A 24,566-nucleotide genomic window follows, 5' to 3' on the forward strand; every position below is an offset into this window, starting at 1 on the left:
GTCTGTCCCTTCTAAAGAGCTTGTAGCCATCAACAGGCGCACTCCAGTCATGGGAGACATCCCACCATGTTTCTGTAATAGCCACAACATCATAATTTTCCTGTTTCATCATGGCTTCAAGCTCCTCCTGTTTGTTACCCATACTGTGTGCATTGGTATACATGTACTTCAGATGGGCTGATGTTTTCCCCCTTCCCCCTTCAAATCTAGTTTAAAGCTCTGTCAATGAGCCCAGCTAACTCCTGTCCCATGATCCTCTTCCCCCTCTGGGACAGGTGCATTCCATCTAATGCCAAAAGGTCTGGTGCCCTGTATACCAACCCATGATTGAAAAATCCAAAGCCCTGACTGTAACACCAGTCTTGGAGCCACAAGCTCATCTGTTGAGTTCTCCTGTGTTCTTCTTCATCCATCCCTCCAACTGAAGGGATGGAGGAGAACACAATTTGTGCCCCCGACCCCTTAATCACTTTCCCCAAGGACCTGAAATCTCTCTTCATTGCTTTAGGACTTCTCCTAGTAATGTCGTCACTACCTACCTGAAAAACCAGGAGAGGGTAGTAGTCCTTGGGTCTCACTAGAGTGGGGAGTTTTGCCTTGAGGTCATTGACGCGGCCCCCAGGGAGGCAGCAGACTTCCCTATGAAGCGGGTCCGGTCTGCATATGGGGCCTTCTGTACCCATATTTAAATATTTAAATATTTATCTTCATGTTACATATGCCAAACAGATTATAAAATGATTCAGTAACTTTAACTGTTACAAGTCTACTGAAGACACAGTTTGTTTTTTTAAATTTCCTAAAACTGAAAAGCATTGTGAAAACTAAAACTGAGGGGAAACCTGTAGTGCTAAAATAACCACATACTGCTCATGTCAAATTTTTTTAAAAATGAAACAAACTCCCTGGTGTTTTAGAAACAAACAAAACCAAATCTTTTTCAGAGGCTCCCTTCTAATTAAAGAACAAAATCCTCTTTCCATTTTCTGATGCTGTTATCAGTTGGTATGGCTGTCGGTTATCTGAAATCTCTCAGCACCACTTCACAAGATAGAAGATGTCATTAAAAGACAGCTTAACAATGGCACTGTGCTACCAACCTGTTTTTTATATACTTGTCACCATAAATCCAAATTTACACTTAGATTTATTAATTTCAATTTGGGTGTTGGCTTGTCAAATCTCTTAAAGTCAAAAGTATAGGAAATAACAGAGAGAAGAAAATAGTAAATGTCAGAATGGTTTGACTACAGGCATTTCTAGTTCCCTTCCACAAGTTTGTTTAGTGTTTATTTCACGTTTGAATAGTTACCTCTATCCAGCAGTAGTCAATGCCTCCCTACTGTTAGTCATAGCATTTAAATAGTGGCTGCTTCTGTAATATAGGTAATCATTATTCTTTCCGGAAGAATCCTAGTTAAAATTTGTCATGTTTATTTTCTTAGGATTTTGTGAAAAGTGAGAACAAGAAAATGCAAAACCTGCTATGACTAATTCACCTTCTACAAGCAACAAGAAAATAGTTTGGTTTTGTTCAATTTTGAAGTTAGTTTCTCCTTTCATAAGTCCACCTTTTCTGTAAAGGTGGACTTGTGAAAGGAGCAAACATTCTTATGCAGCAGTATCTTAATCCTTATCTATGTATTTTAATAGGATTCTTAAACACGTACGTTGTCTTCCTACTAAACTTTCTAAGCTAACCAAGGAGAGTCAGTCTGTATTTGCCCAGAACGTGTACTGGCTGCAGCGTACAGGGATTCCCAGGGAAGGATGTTGCATGCTGAGTAGTTATGAAGACTAGTTTGAGCATACTCTTAGCATATGTCATGTTATAGGCAATTCCTTTTGAAGTAAAACTAAGGTTTGTGTCATCTATATGCATGACAACTATAAAAATATGATTTTAGGCCTTAGTAGTAACCTAGGCAGGCTCAAAGGGTGGACAGAAGATTTATTTTCACCATCAGTTTTCTTCTGTTTTATAACTAGAACAGCTAGTCTAATGAAATACTCTAAAACTTTGAATCTACTTTTTTAAAAGAAACTATTTGTTTCCTATATTACTCATGCCCTTAGATGTATTCTGTGAAACTGACAATTTTTTTTCTTTTGGGTATAAAATAAGGTTGTCTACATTGCTTGCTGCGGCAGTATCATTAATGAGCAGAGGTTTCGGTAGCAAAGCTCAAAATGTCAGCTTGAAAATAACATTGAAGCCAAACAAAATGGAATTAAACTTGAAGATAAGTCAACTTTTTGACTTAAACAATGACTGTGTATTTCTGTACAGATGTCTTCTACACAGAAGAAAAGAAAAGAATACCCCTTAAAGCAAGAATCTACTTCACGTAAAAAGTCAGCTAAAAAGAAAGATGGAACACTACAAAAAATTGGAGATTTTTTCCAAAGTTCTCCTGTTATTTTTCACTCTAAAGGTTTGTACAGAATAAATAAGGCTTATTCCATGTTATCTGGGTATTGTAGAATAGCTTTTTTCTACTGTAATCTGTTAATGTATGTGCTGTTAAAGGCCACGTCTGCTGCATCCAGTTGTTCTTTCATTTATGAAACAATGGAGTCTGAGCTGGGGCCTGCTCTGCTGAATCTTGCAGAGTAGAAGAGGCCGACTGGATTACAAGGACCACATGGTTCTAAAGTTTAGGTTAAGTGTGAAAGGTAAGCCAGGTAGAGCGAAAGGATGCAGTGTGGACTATGTGCATATAAATTTATCATAAAAGCAATGATAAGCTCAAAATGTCTGAGTTACTTTGTTCTTGCTTACAGTAAAACAGTTAAAGGCAATTTCAGAAACTTGACCTGTTGATCTAAAAAAATCAAGAGTTGAATTCAAACCCAGATCTGACCTTGTTCTATAAGCAATCTCCCCCCCACTTCCTGTTTTGTTTCTGTGGAAATTGTATTAATGTTTTTTGAAGTATGTATGTAGGAGAGGAAGATTAGTTCTACAGAATCTGAAAGCCAGTATCTCCAGAAAATATGTGGAAGAGTTCAATAAACTAGCTCTGAAGCAGTTAATGGATTTCAAGTTTAAGTATAGCCTTGGGAAAATTAACTGCTAGGACCTTCCATTGAAGAATATATTTTTATTCTTTCCTACAGTAAGACATGATTTCTGAGTTACTGGGTTTTTTTTAAAAAAAAAGATTAAAATTAGCAGAGGGCACAAAGAATCACCAGTGTTAAATTCTAAAAGACACTACTATTTGGCTGGTTAAAACAAGGTTAGTCATTATTCACGATGCACAGTTAAGATAGTGGGATTTCTAACATTTTTCACATTTGTCAGAGTGGTTCCATGAGGACAACATGTCATTATCAATGGAAGCCAAATTCAGAGTAATCAAAATTTCACCCTGGAAATACTTTATTTGAGCAAATGAGGTCTAATTTGTAACCTTTATTACCATGTCCTGTATTTTTTCCCTCCTTTGCATAACTTAGTATTGATTGGGATCTCTTCTTTCCTTCTAGCTCATAAGATGCACACACTCATCTCTTCATAGAGCTGGTACTAGTTTGATAAAACTATACAAGTACATAGAGAAAATTGACTCAACCTTGTGCTTCTGTCAGTACAAAGAAGTTAAGCCTGGTTTTCAATTCCTGTTGTATTTAACATCCAGTGAAATCTGAATCCCAATTGATTTTTTTGGTGCTATTTAAATGTGTCCTTTAAGCTTTTGCATTTGAAGCTATAGAAAACTGTTTCAGGATATAGAAGACTGTGGTAGTCAAATACATACCACGTCTGAATTTTTATGTTTAAATTTCAGACTACATCTCTTTCATTTTTAAACTGATTTTAATAAACCTTTATTCATTAAACCTTTATTCATTAATTTTGAGGCTCATAAAACCAATAAGACATTGATTTACAATAAATTTTTTCTTGTAGCAAAGAAGCTGATGGCAACAATAAGCTCTCCCAAGTCTGCAGAACCAGAAAATGTCAAAGGAAAGGAGCTCAAGCCAAAACGATCTAAGAGAAAGCTGTGTTCAACGGACAGTTCTTGCCCTCTAGATATCCCTGATTCTTCGGTAAGTGATTACGGGTTAGTGTTCTGTCCGCTGTAATCTATTTCTGTAATCTGGGCTTAAAATAAGCTATTGGGGGGACAGAACAAACCTGATTGAGTCAAGTTGCAGAAGAGGTTTGAAAGTACTGACTTATTTCTTTTGGTCTTTTCTTCCTGATGTGTTACTTTAATTTTCTCTGTTTTCTCGCTTATCTTCTCTGTGTGTGACTGCTGACTTGTTGTATCACCTATATAGCAGTCATGGCGATATCTTCACATTTGGAGTCTTAGATACCTTAGCTGTGGTATGTGGAGTGTTACTTTTTCCTCTAGTACAGCAGTTGAGTCTTAATTTGTTTTTCCAGTAGTTGGTGTTCATTTAAGAGTAGCATGAAGGGATAACAGAAATAGAGACCATTAAGGAATCCATAGATTTGGAATAGCATGATTGAAACACTGAAGAGAAAGGTCTGCATGTACGATTAACTTTGCAGGGCAAGTGAGCATCTGAGGTAATTTCCGATTCCTTTTCTGCCCAGCTGCTATTAGGGTTACTTTAGGATTTGGATACACCCATGCTTTTCAAAGCACAGTTTCAGTAGTCTTCTGCGTGTGCTTAAATTGCGTTGCCCTGTCTAAACCAGCCTATAGAGAGTCTTATAGGCCAGGGCTTGATGGACTGTTTCTGAAATCCAGCTTTATGGTTTTGTCAGTAACTAAAGTGCTGAGCGTGCTCTGGCTGTTAGAAGTACATCTCTTCATTCTGTTCAGTCCTTTTTCATTCGCTCTGGTGAGCATTTGCCCATACTGAGTTATTCTGTTGACTTTTCTGTAAACTGTATGAATAGATGCAGCAGTAACCAAAATGCTGTCCACAGGAGGCTGAAGGAAATGACAGGAAGGCAGGGCAAAAGAAGCTAAGGAGCTTGGAAGTGGAAGAAAAAGTTAAAGACTGAATCCTGGGAAAGTCAGAAAGCTAAAGAAATTTAAGCTAAAAATATGTTTTCTGAATGCTTCTTGTTTCACAAAATGAGTATTAGAGATAAGAAGTGAGAGCTGCTTTCAGATCACTGTTTTCTTTGGACTTTGATATTTGTTTCAGCAAAAAAAGGGATTTCATATGTTCCCAGTATTTTTTGCTTATTATGATGCACTAAAATGGTGTCTCTGTTCTGGAGACCTCTGACTAGAAGATAATAGGCAAAATTCGTTCTGAAAACAGCTTCTGGGAAAAAACATGTTGTTGGTTACATGGGTCTAGAAGTACATGTCATTTGTCACTGAAGAAATGCTGAGTAACTCTTGAAATATCATCTTTTTCAGGTCTTTATAGAAAAAAAGAGAAGGAAAGCGATCAGCTAATCATCAAGCGACAGCTACGCTCAAAAAGAGCTAAATAATCTTGCAAAAGCATGTTTGTATTTTCTTAGTTAAGGCATATTTACAGTGTATTGTTTCAGGTGATTGTATATAGGAAGTAATAGGTACTTAGTCATGCTCCAAAGTGTTTATAGAGATGTATAGAATTGTTCTGATGGGTTACTGTTCTGATTCCATTAAAGTTGAAATACTGTTCAAGAAGTTTGTGTCTGAATATTTTTTTTTTAGGAATGGTGTCTCTGGAAGTGTTCATAATTTATCCATTGTGCAGTAAGAACTATGCCTGTGTGGAATGGTTTAAGTTGTTTTTTTCAGCTGGCCAATATACCAACCATAACTTTTAATGAAAAAAATATGAGTATGCAATAAATTCTGTGAAGTGACAAAAAAAGGAATTGGCACTATGTGGAGAAATATGCTTTTTATCACTGGTGTGGTTTAACTGTCTTTTATTTACTCTTCTAAAGGAATTTATAAGCACAATATTATTTCTTTGGGGATTATAATATCCATAGATAATTATAATCTGCTATTAAAGTGACCCACTCTCAGACATTTGACGTTTTATTCCAACCATCCAGTTCTGCTCAACTAGAACAGCTATATGTAGTAAGGTTTCAGCTTATAATCAGTGACTGAGTAAACATTTAAAACCCTTTTGGTTTCACCAATGTAGCATTTACCTAAGTCACGGGCAGTGACTGTATTTCGTAGGATTTTGCACTGTTTGAGGAACAGTCCTGATCACCTTTCAGAAAGAGCTGAAATTACATTGACAAGGACCTGCTGTTGGCATGGATGGAACAAGACAATCCCAGTAAGTGATCAGGTACTCTAACTTGTTGCTCATGCAGCTTTCTTATTTTTATTTTCTTGAATTAATGCCAACCATACAACACTGTTTTTACGTGGACTATTGGATTATTTTGATTATTACTGCATTTTGGTCTGTCACCCATCATCTATATGATTCTATGATGCCTTTGTTTAAAGAACTCCTTATCAGTCTGTTTTGCACGTGTATAGCACCACAGGAAGAATATCTTGTCTACAGGATTGCATTTTGAGGTTTGGTATTGTCTTGACCACAAAAATTTTTCAGAAATTCTCTGTCAACATTGAGTCTGAGATTTATTTTTTTTTTTGTTCCCTCCTTCCAAGCCATACTGGTTCATCAGCAACAACCAGTTGGTCTGTAGAGGCAGTGATAGTTTGCTCATACAGCCAGATAAGTGCTGCTTATTTTTGATAGTACAGCTGCAACTTTACTGTCCTTTTGAAATGATTCCATGATTTAAGTTATAAGTGGGGTTTTCTGTTTGTTTTCTTGGACTGCTGCTCTCTGTTGTCTTTTGTTTGATTGAAGACAAAAAGAATCAGATTGACTTGAACATGAGATTAAAGTTGTTTTTCTTGAGAGGGAAAAAAAGGGACTTTGAATACCTGTTGCAGTTTTGTTTTAACAAATGTGATACCTTTAAAAATGCAAATCAACGTAAAAATGGTCATTAGTATTTCTTTAGTAGAAGTAGTTTTCCTTTCCTCTTTATGTGACTGTAACTTAAATGTGCTGTGAGTCAGTTCAGTGGCAACAAATTCTGACATGGTTTTCTCTGCTGTTATCCAGTAGATTGTCTGAGCATGAAATGTCTTTTCATAAGGATAATGCATAGTTCAGTTCTGTAGATCCTGACTTGTAAGATCAGATTCTCATACTGTCTTTTCTCTAGTTTCATGGCTGTAAAATGGAGTTGTACCCCTATACTCTTCAACAAAGAAAGATTGATATTTTATTCTTTCTAACTTGAAAGTGACAAAGTGAGCCTGATCCACCAATCATTCAGTTCTTCCATTGCTTCAACTTTTTGTCTTCATCTGTCTGTGTGAATGAGAACTTAGATTTCCTTGTCAAGCTTGCTCTTGACATCTTCTTTCTTCCCTCTTTTCGTTCTGTAAAAGAAAGATGTAAAATTCAGGTGATGATCAGATAATTCTAAATAAAAATAAATGCAGTATCTCTTTACAGGCAGGATTTTATACTTTGAGCCCCTTTGTCCTTCCTGAGATCTTCCATTTTCTGCTATCCGTGTCCAGATACCTGGATTGATCTTTCAGGGCTATAGAAGAGCACAGCAGTGAAGATTCTTGCCTCATGTAGGTGCTAGTTGCTCATTTTACAGAAGTCTCGTAGCTGGAGACAGTAAATATACAAGGTGAAGTCATATAACAGTCTTAAACAATAGGACAGTACTTGGAATAGTTATTCTTTGTCTTTCTCTTAACATTTTGTCTGGTTTTCTCCATTTTTAGCAGATGTTCTCAGTCAGCTGTTCATCTTGACCCTTGTTGCTTTCTCTGAACAGTTTCAGTTAATTTTAGAACCCATCAGCATGTGCCTGTTTAGCTGGATTGTTCCTTCCATTGTGTATAACCTGGCACTTGCCTGCAGTGAAATTCATATGTCATCGTGTTGTCTTGAATGGCAGTTTGATTGCTTATTAAATCATCAAATGGCCTTATAGCTCTTATTTCACCAAAAAACATCTGCAACATAAGCGCAGGATTGGAAGAATGCTGAATTACTTGATTGTTGCGTGTAGGATTTCTTTATTGATTCAAATGTGTGGAAGTAATAGAAATATCTTCAGCCATTTGACATCTCTGAAATTACTGATTGATAGCTCCCCGTATCAAATACAGTATTTCATAGTTTCAAATAACTTGTGCTTCTTTCTGATTTTGTTGGTAAATAACAAGTGTCAAAACATTTAACAGTTTATTTCAATGACTCTGGTAAATTTTAGTTTAGTTATCTGCAACTAACTAGGAAGAAGAATCTCTCAAATTAGTCAAGCCACTGTGACACTCGGGGATGCCCCTGTATTTCCACCTGTGTTGCCAGTTTTTCTAAGTTCTTGTATTTACTAAAATTCTATCAGTGTTGCTGAGCTATCTGGAGGCTGTATGACAACCTGTTTTTTCTGGAAGTCATTTGAATGGGTGTTTTCAATATAATCTGGGCATTAGAGTAGCTATATACACATGTACAAAAATGTTGTCTGTTTCCCTTACCCTGTTTTTCTGTCCCTAAGGTAGTCTTTGCAAGAATTGCACTGAATTAACTTCCTTCACAGGTGGAGACTTGGTTATCAAACTCCATGGTTACTGATTTTGAATATATACAGAAATAAAGCATGCTCCCTTTGCTTTGGTCAAGGGATGGTGATTTCTGTACTTCCTACAGCTCTTGGAGTTTGAGCCTGTGTGTTGGAAGCCTAGAAAATGGGTCAGACTTTGTGTACCACCTTTGTCTATGTCAGGAGTATCAATTATTTCCTGAGCAGGAAGAGCACAGGTGTGATAGGAAGGAAAAAAAAGAATTCAAGCAAAAAGGTTTTTTTGGTACTGTCACATATAAAGGTGTCACTTTCAGTTCTTTGGCAGTAATGGGAAATAATTTTTTTCCTGGTCAATACTGAGACTGGCTGGGTATTGTCATTCTTTCAGCTCCTCTGGACAGCGAAGCAAAAAGGTGTTTTAGGACATCATTTGCCTTTTGCCTTCTGACTTTTTCTCATAAGTGCTGTAACTGATTAAAAGCTGAGCATGAATAGGCCTACTCTTTAATTTAGTCTTACCTTAGTGTAAGATTCATCAATCAGCTTGCAGAGCACAGAGAATTAGTGTTAGTCTATTAATGGAGGAGAGATCAATTCTTTACCTAGCAAAGACCAAAGGCAAGCACCATTTCATGGAAATTTGGTCTATGTTTTCACATGGTAATACTGAAACTTTTCTTGTTCTCTTCAGAACTCCCTTGGCCGCAGGAAGGTTGTACTCCAGCAGTGTTGTGTGATGCGTGTATCTCTGCAGCGTTGGCTGACGAGGGGAATACAAGCTTCTGTGTATGGATTTTGGTCATGCACTGCTGGTGTGCTGAGAGAACTCAAATCCCACAAAGGAAAGTCTCCTGGGGTACCAACAGTGACTTCCACTGGTTTGCTCTCCCCGCCCCCCACCCCCATTTGGGTAAATCTAGTTCCTGAAACTATCTGCAATAGGACAACCTCGTTCAGTATCAATCTCTTCTATGCACTGAAAACTTTTGATACTTAAAGTTTCTGTTTCCCAACAGAATAAGCTTATAACCTTATAACTTTAATAACAGTCTCTTAAGACTTGGCCTCACTTCTTTGGTGTTTTGTTTTCCCACACAAGGAAGGAAAGTCTTCTGTAGTATGTAACACCTGAATCCTGCAAAGTGCCTGGTACAGCAACACCGCTGTCTTTGAAGAGTTCCTTTTGAGCACGTCACGCTGGGGATAATTCTTAGAAAATAGCCTATACTAGTGTCAAGCTGCTCCAACTTTTCCAGTGGTTAAGCCTCATTTTGAAAAGACTATTCCTTACTCAACTTCAGCTTGTTTGGGGTGAACACTTTCTCTTTTGCCATGCTCATGGCACTCCAATTACAGACATAATGAAGTTTTCTGGAAGGAAAATATGAGGACACTACTTCATATAGGTCAAACTTTTCTCTTTGAGAAAACAAGGAGGAACAGTGGCACCATTTGATCAGACAGCTCATAAAGTGAGGGGAACTGTTTCTGGAGTTGAGAGTGAGACAAGGGAGCGGAATATTTTTGGGGTGATTTTTCAGTAATAGCTTTCCATAGATAATGTAAGTACTTGAACGTTAATGAAACTTGATTAGGGCTGTGAGAGAGGAAAAAGAAAATATTTTTAGTAAAACATGCTTACTTGGGTCTCTGCAGTCGGTTACCATGTCTCACGTACGACAGCAAAATCCCCAGGACATGGCGCTGAGGCACTGCTTGAGATAGCCGGTCTCCACACCAGGAATTTTATCTGGGAGGTGCAGGGGGGTGGAAATGTTTTGCTTTGTTTTAAATTAACGCACTTTGCAGCCTGTTTAGCCAAGCTGCATAAAAAGTGCAGAACGGGACCCTGCTGGACTAAATTCACTTGACACTACCCGTGCACACAAGCGATTAGAATATATAGCCCTGGGACAGGGTTTTGTTTCTTGGGTCAGGATTCTGAGACAAAGTGTTGGTTTATATACACTGATGCCTACTGTAACCTGTTCATCCATTGCTGCACATGAACGTTTCACAGGAGTTTATATACTCTCTTTTAACAAAGACAAAAGGTACTTCCGTTGTAAAATTCATTGGGCAGAACTAGAGGTCCTCCTAGGCTTGAGAAAAAGGATGAGATCAGATTCATTAAGGGAGAGTTTGTTTCCAGAGTTCCTGGATTCAATATTTATAGGTCTTTGTATTGATGGATAAAGTTGGACTCTTTTTTTTTTTTCTGCCTAGAGATGTTGACACTAAACAAAAGCAGTATTCTGCTATAGGGGTGCATTTCATGTAGGTGCTATAACATTGTTTTATCTTTGAATTATCTATGAGAATAAGGATTATTCTGAGAAGCAAGCTTTGGCTTATTTCAGAACGTAATGCCAAATTGTACCTTCCCTGCTGGGCACTTGAAGCCTCCATGTGCTCACAGATTGCTGCTGAAAAATGAGTTCTGAAACTCTTGTCTGGGGACAAAGACAGTTTTTGGGAGTTTAACTGAAAGATCAGCTTTTTCAATTCATTAAATAATTAGATTTGGGTAAAATGAGCTTGCACCTCTTTCACTTCGTTTTCAACTGTTTAAAGTGTGATTTGCTTTTAACAAGGAGTCCCTTTGAATCATAGACGAATTGCTAATGTGATGCTTCAGTGCTGTTTCATGTCAGATTAGAAAGAATAGAAAGTTCTGGCTAAATAAATGAAGTGGATAAAGGAGAGGCAGCATGTGTAGATGAAATAACTCAGTACCTTAAACAGCATGTCTATTTTAGATCTCCTGAAGGTATCATACCTTACGAGCAGGTATACTTCGTCTTGGAGACCCCATGTCAAGTGGATAATTCTGACTGCATATGGAGAAAGCTATCCACCTATGCTCCTGTGTGCATGACGGACCAGGGTAGATTTAGATGTTCTTTTCTTGTCATCTGTGGTCAATAACCCTTAAATAGTACTTCTGCTCTGACATGTGTTATTGCCTCAAAGCAGCACCAAAAATGATTGCACAGGCTCTGTGCAAAACCCCAAAGACTAATCTTCCCCTGAGTGACCTTTCAAACTTCGGGTGTAGTCAGACAAGCCAGCTGAAAGGTTCTTGGCTGGCAATATGTCCCCATGCAATCTCCTATGGATTCAGTTGCTCAAAGGATAGAAGTATGGGAGGAAGCTGACATGAGTGAGTACTTGAGAGTGTTTGACAGGAGTGAATTGCCTTAAAAGCAGCTGGCAATAGAATGAACGGTTATATTTTCTGAAGAAGACAGAATTACAGTATTTGTTGCTGCACAAATAAGCTTTTTCCTTGCTTGTAGACTTGTGATATCCAGGTTTGTGTTCTGGAGAAAATGATTGGTGAAAAAACCCACATAAAATATGTATTTATATTTAATTACCTTATTAAAAACTTCAGCTGTGGAAGTTTAACTTCTTGGTGTTAGCCAGATGCATCTGCACGTGGTTGCTTATTAAATCATCAAATGGCCTTATAGCTCTTATTTCACCAAAAAACATCTGCAACATAAGCGCAGGATTGGAAGAATGCTGAATTACTTGATTGTTGCGTGTAGGATTTCTTTATTGATTCAAATGTGTGGAAGTAATAGAAATATCTTCAGCCATTTGACATCTCTGAAATTACTGATTGATAGCTCCCCGTATCAAATACAATATTTCATAGTTTCAAATAACTTGTGCTTCCTTCCCACCTTCCCACCATCCACCATCCAGAATCCCCCATCCACCATCCCACAATACACCATCCACCATCGACAATGAACTTCCCACAACCCACCATCCACCATGCACCATCCCGCAATACAACATCCACCATACACCGTCCACGATCCCACTTTCCACCATCCACCTTCCCAACATCCACCATCCCACCATCAACCATCACTCTTCCACCACACACCATCCCACATTCTTACATCCACCATCCAACAATCACCATCACACAATCCACCATCCATCTCCCCACCATCCACCATCCAACTTCCCACCATACACCATTCCCATGTGACACCCATATATAAGAAGGGTTAGAAGGATGATCCGGGAAATTACAGGCCTGTCAGCTTGACTTCAGTGCCCGGGAAGCTGATGGAGCACCTCATCCAGAGTACCATCACACAACACGTGCAGGACAACCAGATGATCAGGCCCAGTCAGCATGGGTTTATGAAAGGCAGGTCCTGCTTGACAAACCTGATCTCCTTCTACGACAGGGAGACCTGCTTATTGGATGAGGAGGTTAGTGCCAATCTCAAGAGGAACGCAACATTCGTGACTCCCAGGCAAGACAGCTACTACACAAGTACCTAAACAAGGAAGTTATAGAAGTAGATGCATTTGAAATGATTGTTCTTACAATTTGCTAACCTGTTCCACACATAACATTTACAAGATAACATTGTTTGAAGTTTGGCAGAAACTAGTTTTAAAAGTATTATTTGACTTACTCTAAGGAGATGCATGCAATGTCTTACTCCACAGGGAAATGTGTACATTACTTCTATCCCGTATTACTTATTTTGGTTTGGGTTTTAGGATAGCATTGGAAAGGACAAAAAAATATTAACACGGGAGGCAAAAGTACCTAGAAAAAAGGAATCCAATCAGATAAAAACCGTTATCTCCTTCCAGTATTAATGAGACCTGGGCAAATGCTTCCAGTAGACAGCAGAATGCCTCGGGGTCAGATTGCAAAAATGAAACACTATAGCTTGAAATGGTCGGTGAGCCCATTGAAGCTGACTCTGATTAACTGCAATCTGCAAATTACTTGAGCAAATATTTCCATTCAAGGAATCTTCAAGTTATTGATCATGTGACATTAGAGGCAAAGTCACAGAAGGGGTGAGAGTGAACAACTTGGAACAAGAGACGTTAACAGAGCTTTCACCTGTACCAAATATTTTATAATATGCTATTACATCACAGAAGCACTTTTTAAAAAAAAAATACCTTTGGGAGACCTTGGCTGGTCCGAGGGATCAGAATGTAAGTTTGATATTGACCTTGAGCAGATAAACGTGTACCCTTAAGAGGCTTGAAAGTCCCAAGAAGAGCTGAGTAAACAAGAGTAAGGAACTACCAGACCGGAACTGCCTGACCGCAAGGAAAGGAAGGTTATTGAGGGTGCAACAGAGAAGAGGTCATCCAATCATGAACTGTTAGTCTCTAATTAAACCAATCATATATGGATACATACTCTTAATAAAGTTATAAAAAAGCTTGTTAGAACAATAAAGTAGCCATTTTGCACAATTTGGTGTTTGTCGTGTCCGTCTCAACAGCGACACACCATCAGCCATCCACAATGCACCACCCACCATCCACAACCCACCATCCACCTTCCCACCATCCAATATCCACCATGCACCATAAACCATACACCATCCACTATACACCATGCACGATCCTCCATCCCACCATCCAACACCCACCATCCATCTTCCCACCAACAACCATCCCACAATACTGTCTACCACCCACCATCCACCTTCCCACATTACATCATCCACCATCTACAATGCAACTTCCCACCACCCACCATCCACCATGCACCATCACGCAATACAGCTTCCACCATACATCTTACACCAACCCACCATCCACCATTTACCTTCTGACCATCCACGACCCAATATCCCACAATACACCATCCACCATCACACAATACAAGATCCACCAGCCACCTTCCCACCATCCACTGTCACCCACCCACCACCCACCATTCCACAGTCTAACATTCACATTCCACCATTCACCATCCCACAATTCACCATACACCGTCCTCCTTCTACCCAAAACACAATACAACATACACCATGCACCATACATCGTCCACCATCCCACAGTCCACCATCCATCATCCACCTTCCCACCGTTCACCGTGCACCATCCACTATCCCAAAATGCACCATCCACCTTCCAACCATCCAACTTTCACCATCCCACAATCCACCATCTACAATACCACAATCCAACCATGGCCATGCACCATCTTTTTCCCACCCTCCACCATACACCATCGCCCAGTCCACCATCCATCATCAACCTACCAACATCCACAATCCACCATCCCGCAATTCTCCATACAACATCCACCATCCACCATCTACCATCAATCATCAAGCATACACCATCCACCATCCCACAATCTACCATCCAACATCTCACCATCAACCATCCTCTATCCACAATCCACCATCAACCATCCCGCAATCCAGCATCAACCATCCATTTTCCCACCGTCAACCATCCCACAATACACCATCCACCATTCAAATTCTTCTTTCCAACCATCCACCCTCCCACCACCTTCCCACCATCCACCATCCGGAATCCCCCATCCACCATCCCACAATACACCATCCACCATCGACAATGAACTTCCCACAACCCACCATCCACCATGCACCATCCCGCAATACAACATCCACCATACACCGTCCATGATCCCACTTTCCACCATCCACCTTCCCAACATCCACCATCCCACCATCAACCATCACTCTTCCACCACACACCATCCCACATTCTTACATCCACCATCCAACAATCACCATCACACAATCCACCATCCATCTCCCCACCATCCACCATCCAACTTCCCACCATACACCATTCCCATGTGACACCCATATATAAGAAGGGTTAGAAGGATGATCCGGGAAATTACAGGCCTGTCAGCTTGACTTCAGTGCCCGGGAAGCTGATGGAGCACCTCATCCAGAGTACCATCACACAACACGTGCAGGACAACCAGATGATCAGGCCCAGTCAGCATGGGTTTATGAAAGGCAGGTCCTGCTTGACAAACCTGATCTCCTTCTACGACAGGGAGACCTGCTTATTGGATGAGGGAAAGGCTGTGGATGTAGTTTACCTGACTTCAGTAAGGCCTTTGACACCGTTTCCCACAGCATTCTCCTGGCAAAACTGGATGCTCACAGCTTGGATGGGCACACATTTTGCTGGGTAAAAAACTGGCTGGATGGCCAGGCCCAAAGAGTTGTGGTGCATGGAGTTAAATCCACTTGGCGGCTGGTCACGAGTGGTGTCCCGCAGGGCTCGGTTTTGGGGCCACTACTGTTTAAGAACTTTATTGGTGATCTAGACGAGGGGATCGAGTGCACCCTCAGTAAGTTTGCAGATGACACCAAGTTGGGTGGGAGTGTTGATCTGCTCAAGGGTAGGGAGGCTCTGCAGAGAGATCTGGACAGGCTGGAGCGATGGGCTAAGGCCAACTGTATGAGCTTCAATAAGGCCAAATGCCGGGTGCTGCACTTGGGTCACAACAACCCCCAGCAACGCTACAGGCTTGGGGAGGAGTGGCTGGAGAGCTGCCAGTCAGAGAGGGACCTGGGGGTGTTGATTGACAGCCGGATAAACATGAGCCAGCAGTGTGCCCAGGTGGCCAAGAAGGCCAATGGTATCCTGGCTTGTATCAGAAATAGCGTGGCCAGCAGGGCCAGGGAAGTGATCTTGCCCCTGTACTTGGCACTGGTAAGGCCGCACCTCGATTACTGTGTTCAGTTTTGGGCCCCTCACTACAAAAAGGACATTGAATTATTCGAGTATGTCCAGAGAAGGGCAACGAAGCTGGTGAAGGGTCTGGAGCACATGTCGTACGAGAAGCGGCTGAGGGAACTGGGGTTGTTTAGTTTGGAGAAGAGGAGGCTGAGGGGAGACCTCATCGCCCTCTACAACTACCTGAAAGGAGGGTGCAGAGAGCTGGGGATGAGCCTCTTTAACCAAGTAATAAGTGATAGGACAAGAGGTAATGGCCTCAAGTTGCACCAGGGAAGGTTTAGACTAGATATTAGGAAGTATTTACAGAACGGGTAGTTAGGCGTTGGAATGGGCTGCCCAGGGAGGTGGTGGAGTCCCCATCCCTGGAGGTGTTCAAGAGGCGGGTCGACATAGCACTTAGGGATATGGTGTAGTTGGGATCTGTCAGTGCTAGGTTAACGGTTGGACTAGATGATCTTCAAGGTCCTTTCCAACCTAGATGAATCTGTGATTCTGTAAGTACTCTGAGTGATGTCAGTGAAGGATCTCCTCGCAAAATATAAAACAAGCTATGCACATCATCATTAGTTAGGCCCAACAACAGCTGTATCCAATTTATGGCTCCCAACAGTTTTTGTAAATCATTTAAAGTCTTAACATCAGTTTTAAGTTTAACCTGTTGCAGGACAATGGTCTGTTCACAAATTCTCCACCCCAGGTACAGCCACAGTGATGATATCTGTACCTTTTCAGGCGCTATTTGCAACCCCACTTGAGATACTGAGTCTTTGGTTAAAGCAAGAGCCTTTTCCATGATCTCCTGTGTTTCTGCTGCTATAAGGATGTCATCCATATAATGATATATAGCAGCCTGGGGGACTGTGGCATCGCTGGAGAACAACGGACATGTTGTGAGTGGTCCAGACCAAGGGGCCTCACTGTAACAGCAAGCTGCAGCTGTGTTCAAGGACAAAAACAAGGCCGAGACGTCCTGAGAAACTACATTCCTGCCCAAGAGATAAAGATGTTGGAATGTGGAAAACAGAGGGTCTACCTGGGGGGAGAGCAGCGCGTGGACACCACACTGGGACCAATCATAGAGGGCAGAAAGGCACGTGAACAAGTAGCTTTAGCCTATTAGCAATAAGATAGCGGCGCGTGAAGCTTGTGATAGAGTATAAATTGCTGTGTAGCCTTTAATAAAGTGACATCAACTTGATCAAATTGGTCATCTAAGTTGTGTCCGAGACTTCCGCGTCAGCAACTGGCGCCCGAACAGGGACCCGAGGGAGCCTCATTGAAGATACGCGGGACTCAAGCCCTGGGGAATTGGGACCCTCCCGTTGGTGCTCGCCCGAGCAAGAGAAGACGGTCCGGAGGGGGCGGAAGCAGCCGTAGCAGGTGCTGCCCCGGCACCTGGGAAGACACGCGCGCAATCGTCGGGAATCTCGCCCTGATCAGGTGAGCGGCTGGGGAGGAGATGGGGTCCACGCTGGGTAAAGAAGAAGCAGCAGTGGTTAAGCTCCTCCAACATATACTCTCTAAGAGAGGATTATCTTATCAGGGGAACCTGAGGAGGGTGCTGTTGTGGGCTCGGCAGCGCGGACTAATCCCCTCAGTGACCGCAGCCTTTGAACCTGCTACTTGGAAAAAGATCATTGCGGCGCTGTGGGATGACATTAGCTCAGGCTCTAAAGACAGTAGGAAACTCTCCACTGTGTGGAGATTGGTCCTAGACACTCTGAAAGAACTGAAAGCGGAACTGCAGACCCCCGCCTCTGCTTTCACTGCCCGGTCAGCAGAGGCAGAACGCGCTGGCTCTCAGGATTCCGTCACTGCTGGGACGTTTGTGGGATCCCTGTTCCCCAAGGCGGCTCCTAAAAGGAGGGACGGGGACGCTTCACGCGCAGCACCTGTGCGGCAGGAAAATCAAGAGCAAAAATCAACAGATTTACTCCAGATCGACTCCCCCTCCCCTCAAGCCCAAAAGATCAATCACCGGAGCGCACGGCCCCGCCCCTCTCCCGCCACCCCCCGCCCGACCCCCCCGCCGCCGCCGCCACCTCGCCAGAGGACGGCGCTGACCCAGCCCTGCCCCCGCCCTCGCCCCCGATACCCCGGTGCAGAAACAATCTCGTTATGATTTACAAGATCAGCACTTGCAAGAACTCATGAGAAAATTAGAGCAATTTGAAATCCGAATGCAGCAAGCGGCTCAGCCCACCCCTACAGCACCGCCACCTCCCCCTCTTCCTATTAACCCCTTCCTCCGCGACACGGGTGGGGAGGGGGATGGTCAGAGGGAAATGGTGGCTATCGGGTCGCTGCCATCGTCGGCCCACATGGGAGGGGGGCCACTGGCTCAAATGGGAGGGGGGGCACTGGCTCAAATGGGAGGGGGGGCACTGGAACGCGCGAGTGGTAATGATAATCCAGCAAGCCGATGGCTGGGAGTTATTCGGGATTCTATAATAGAGGGGCAGTTTAACGAACTTGGCCCAATGACGTTCCCGGTAACAGTAACCCCACAAGGCAAGGAGTGGGAAGCCTTAGATTGGAAAGTGATTAAGGAGGCAAAATTAGCTGTAACACAATATGGGCTGAAATCACCATATACAAATTCAGTAATTCCGCATATCTTTACAGCACATTTATTAACTCCGTTTGATGTGCGCATGATTGTACAAATCTTACTAACAGCTTCCCAACAATTGCAATTTTTCCAACGTTGGCAAGTGGCCTGTGACGCTGCCGCAGCCACACCCCATCAGCAAGGAGATCCTCTGTATGAGGTGCAAGCTCAAACGCTGACAGGTGCAGGCCCTTTTGCTAGCTCCAACTGGGAAGTCGGATTTCAACCAGAAGCATTACCGTTAACCGAAGAATTGGCCTTAAAAACAATGAAAAAGCAGCGCCAGCATTTACAGGAATAAGACAGGGGCCCACGGAGCCCTATCCAAAATTTATTGCCTGACTACATGCCGCTATTGATGTTAATCCTGAGTTACATGATGATGCTTGGGGGGCTTGGGACTTTCTTAGTTTTATCACTATCATTACTTATGATGGTGCTGATGGGAGGGCTGAAAGAGTCTTCAGTCTTAACCGCCTGTGGCCGAGACAGGCACTGCGCTCTCGCCCCCGCCCCCCCCCCCCCGCCAAAAGCAGCAGTTTTTACAGAAGCTGCTGACACTGGCATGCAGCGCCCCACATAATCAATAAGCAATGGCTTTATATATTCTTAACAGTGTTTTGATGTTTGCAGCGTTTATCATTTTATGTTGTGTGAGTAATAAGTGTAAGAGGCCTCTTTGTGTGATTGCTTTGCGTGTGCGAGATGCAGCCCAGCGGCAGCTGCGGACTGCAGACTTCTTTGACAGAGTGCCATAGTACCCGCTGGGTCATCGGTGCTGCCTGTTTGTTTGGGCTCAGTGTTTGAAGTGTCATAGCTGAAATAACTCCTCTAGCAGGAGGCAGTAATTCTGTATTAATTGTTGTCTTGAATTCAGGTGCATACTCTGTGGGGAGAGTGCACCTTTGTACCATCTATCTGAGAAGGGTATTGTCATAAAAATCATCAACAACCTTACAGGGGTTGTTCGTTTTACCAGAGGTCATAGACGCATGTTCAGTAACAAAAGGGTCAAAAATTACTCAGCTTGTTATTTTACTACAGCTCCTCCTAATAGTATGCCGAGAGGCTGGGGTGACTCAGGATTTGGATCAGCAAGTACTCCCGAAGTATTTTCAGCTCAGACAGGAAGACAAAGTCGACCTCTGATAAAATGTAACCTCACTAAAGCAGAAGAATCTGTTGCACTGACAGGCATTTTATATTCTGGTGTGGATGTGACTGTAATATCTGCGAGCAGATTGGCCGTTAGCTCGGGTAACTCGAGTGCTTTTCGGGGTTGGTGGTCATGTTGTAACGTTTCAAAGCAGAGATCTCATCCATGTAAGGGGCCCAGAAAACTGGGTAGCAAATATTCATCCATTTATATTGGAAACACCTATTACATCATGGGGTCGTGACTGTATGGCTCCATGGGGAACTCAAATTGCATGAAATTTGTCTTAAGGGCCACTGCAGCACAACCCACCCCTAAACCCACCCTGAAACTAACCTGGAAAACAGAATCATCTGTGTGGGTGAGTCAGTGGCCCTTGCCAATGGAAAAGTTGTTCCACCTGAATGATTTAATTCATGAACAGTTAAGTGCAGGACATATCGTACCTACCACCAGTCCTTGGAACCCCCTGGTGTTTGTTATTTTAAAGAAAAGTGGTAAATGGTGACTTTTACATGATCTCCAACACATTGATTCCCCTAAACTGGCATCTTGTAATAAATGATCTGAAAGATTGATTTTTTCTCCATTCCCTTGCATCTGGATGATGCATCTAAATTTCCCTTTTTTGTTCCCAGTATTAATGTTAGTGAACCTGCAACACGGTACCACTGGGTTGTTTTACCATAAGGCATAAAGAATACTGCCACAATGCAGGTCTCCCAGGCTGTTATATATCATTATATGGGTGACATCCTTATAGCAGCAGAAACACAGGAGATCATGGAAAAGGCTCTTGCTTTAACCAAAGACTCAGTATCTCAAGTGGGGTTGCAAATAGTGCCTGAAAAGGTACAGATATCATCACCGTGACAGTACCTGGGGTGGAGAATTTGTGGACAGACCATTGTCCCGCAACAGGTTAAACTTAAAACTGATGTTAAGACTTTAAATGATTTACAAAAACTGTTGGGAGCCATAAATTGGATACAGCTGTTGTTGGGCCTAACTAATGATGATGTGCATAGCTTGCTTTATATTTTGAGAAGAGATCCTTCACTGACATCACCCAGAGTACTTACAGAGAAAGCAAAAACAAGATCTCCACCGTGCAGCTAATGCCATCTCAGAAACACGGTAAGCACGGCTTTCACATGCAATTTTTCCACCAAAATGCCAGGGCAATACAAAACCAGTTTTCTTTATCAAGGCATCAGGCTGAAGACATCATTGCGACTTGCCCTGAATGCCAGAAGGACTCCCTCTCTTCAACAGCCAGTGGTGTCAACCCTCGGGGACTCACTCCTCAGAATTATGGCAATCTGACATCACTCCCTTTGCTGCATTTGGATCGTTAAAATAGGTGCCGTCAATATTGCAGCACTTCTCATCACAGATATCAGATCAACAAGAAATCCAGGGCAAGGCTCAAGTCCTGGAAAGTGTAACTGGGAAGGACCATATCCTTTAATAACCTGGGGAAGAGGTTATGCTTGTGTTTTCACAGGTTACAGTCCCGGTGGTTACCAGCAAGCTGTGCGCAACTACACCTGAGGCGTGAGAGGCAGCTTTTGGTGGACACTCAGGAGCCAGCTGTGTGTGCTGTGGATGCCCCTGTGTCGACAGTTTGTGGTCTCTTCAACTGATCATTTAAGCAGAATGTATGGGTAATGCTTGCTGCTGCAATAGGACAAAATACACTATCTCTGTCCTTAATCACACTGCAGTTGCCAACTCTTTTAAGAGAAAATGCTAACAGTAATTGCAACTCCTTGATGAAATTTATAGGCTTACTAGTCACTAGTGAAAGATGTAGCTTAGACAGAATGTAGCTATTAATAAGGATGAAATGCTGTAAGAATGTGTGTATTTGACTTTCTTTCTTTAGCAATATTAAGAATTAGGAACTTAAGTGTTTAACCTTATTAGAAACTCCCTTGGTTTTCCCCCTTGAGTGGTGGCCAGGCTCTGGGTGGAACCCAACAGGAGGATGAAATCAGATATTTCCGCTCAAAGAAAATTGCCAGTTATTTTGGCCTGTTGATTTGGATATATGAGGCTGGACCTGCTTGCAGCGACTTTGGATGCCTCACCTACAGATGGACGCATCGCGTAGGATTTCTGGTTTGTGAGGAAGGGCACTCTAAATTCTCGATGCATCCAGGGTTCCCCAGCAATTGCGGATCTGAATGTTAGCACCCCATTAAGCAAGCGTGTTATTTCGTATTTTCCTTACTGTTTATTTTTGTAGTATTTAGTCATATCCCTTAGTTATGGGTACTGAAATTAGCCTACTCTTTTTTACCTAATAACTGTAACTGCTGTATTGTCTCTAGCATTCTGTGAAGCTGTTTTAAGTATGCTGTGTTTTTTTGAAGTTTGCCTAACCCTTAATTGATAAAGTCTCGAAATAAGTCTTGCAGGTGCTGCTGCAAAACAAAGAAAGGGGAGTTGTGGGAGGCATTGGCCTGTCAGCCTTACACAGCCTCTAAGCAATAGCTAGGGTTGATGAAGAACAGGCCTTGGAAGATAGATAAGAAACTGCTGAGATGTGTCAAGGTAGCAGGCAAAACCAGCGGACAGCTGCAACACTGAACTGTGAAAAAGTACTAAGCTGTGAGAAGTTACCATTGTGGTAGGGCAGAATGCGCCAGAGAATATGGGAAATTAGTTCAATTGATCCGTGAAACTGATAACGGACCAGCCTATACCTCTCAAAAATTTGCTCTTTTTTGTCAACTCTGGGGTATACGTCACATCACAGGTATACCACATTCCCCCACGGGGCAAGCCATAGTGGAGAGAGCGCATCAAACTTTAAAAGTGCTTTTGCAAAAACAAAATGGGGGAGAGGTCTTGGCTGCTGCAGAACCATTTGCAAAAGCGGTGTATGTGTTAAAGTACTTACGGCTCACAGGTGATAGGGAGGAACCACCAGTAGTAATACATAGCATGGATCTGAAATCTGATATAAGCCGGTGTGGAGATGGTGCTTTTGCTCAGTACAAAGATGTTACTATAGGAGAGTGGAAAGGACCTGTGGAACTAAAAATGACGGGTCAAGGCTATGCCTGCGTTATTACCGATACTGGCACTAGATGGGTTCCGAGTCGATGGGTGCGACCCTGGAAAAAGGAAGTTAAGAAAGATGAAACAGAAACCGAATGAGATATTAACTTGGAGCGAGGGTTATGTTTGTGTTTTCACAGATGCCAGCTCTCGCTGGGTTCCTGCTCGGTGTTTGGCCTGTGTTGGAACCTGTCTCAGGGTGAAGGATGGGTGGTCTCACAACCAAACGCCACCGGAAGCCCTGAAAATCCGTTCTCTACGTGCTTGGTAGAAATACCTGTGGATACATGGCCGAATCCACTGCAGTTTTGGCTTAGCAAACAAACTAATGCTACTTCTTTGGCTTTAAGTGGTCTTTTAACTGATGCTGATAGTGTCAGACATGCTACGTTATAAAATAGAGCTGTGATTGACTTTTGCTTCTAGCGCAAGGACATGGTTGTGCTGAATCTGAAGGAATGTGTTGTATGAATCTATCTGATCATTCAGAATCTATTTTTAAAAGCATTCAGCAATTGAAGGATGGACTCAAACGCTTAACAGAAGATGATGGCTTGGACTGGCTGACAAGGATGTTTAAAGGTTGGGGATTATCTGGTTGATTGATAACATGAGTCAAAACTGTCGGAGTAGTCCTTTTGATTGTAGTGACTGTGCTCTTAATGCTGCCTTGCCTTATAGGCCTTCTGCAAAGGGGCTTGCAGAGGACTGTCGGTGCAATGTTTTTAGCACAGGACCACAGAGGGGTCTGGATTGCTCAAAAACAAAAAGGGGGATTTGTGGCATCGCTGGAGAACAACGGACATGTTGTGAGCGATCCAGACCAAGGGGCCTCACTGTAACAGCAAGCTGCAGCTGTGTTCAAGGACATAAACAAGGCCGAGATGGCCTGAGAAACTACATTCCTGCCCAAGAGATAAAGATGTTGGAATGTCGAAAACAGGGGGTCTACCTGGGGGGAGAGCAGTGCGTGGACGCCACACCGGGACCAATCATAGGGGGCAAAAGGGCGCGTGAACAAGTAGCTTTAGCCTATTAGCAATAAGATAGCGGCGCGTGAAGCTTGTGATAGAGTATAAATTGCTGTGTAGCCTTTAATAAAGTGACATCAGCTTGATCAAATTGGTCATCTAAGTTGTGTCCGAGACTTCCGCATCGGCAACCATCCACGTTCCCACCATACACCATCAACCATCCTCCTTCCAACTTCCACCACCCCCCATCCTCCAAACACCTTCACACCATCCACCATCCCACTGCCCACCATCCACAGTCAGTCATCAACCTGCTCATTATTCACAATCCACCATCCCACTTTCTTCCATCCACCACCCACCATCCAACCATCCACCATCCCACAATCCACAATTTATCATCCACCTTCCCACAATTCACCATCCACCATCATCCAACCACCTTCACACCTTCCACCATTCCCCATCCCAAAATACACCATCCACAATCCACCATCCTTTTTCCCTGAATCGAACATCCACCATCCACATTCTCACAATCCACCATCCACCAACAACTTTCACACCATCCACCATCCCAAAATCCACAATCCACCATGCAACATCCCACCTTCCACCATTCACCATCCACAATCCACCATCAACCATCCTACGATCCAACATCCACCATTCATCTTCCCACAATCAACCATA

At 42.6% G+C, this 24,566-nt stretch overlaps 1 pseudogene; it reads left to right on the plus strand.

Annotated features, from left to right (window-relative positions):
* Positions 1-5,618, plus strand: part of LOC141938498 (kinesin-like protein KIF20B) — a 38,738-nt pseudogene extending 33,120 nt beyond the window's left edge.
* The last annotated feature ends 18,948 nt before the right edge of the window (positions 5,619-24,566 follow it).

This window comes from Strix uralensis, unplaced genomic scaffold (genome assembly GCF_047716275.1).
Source record: "Strix uralensis isolate ZFMK-TIS-50842 unplaced genomic scaffold, bStrUra1 scaffold_116, whole genome shotgun sequence".
NCBI classification, from domain to species: domain Eukaryota; kingdom Metazoa; phylum Chordata; class Aves; order Strigiformes; family Strigidae; genus Strix; species Strix uralensis.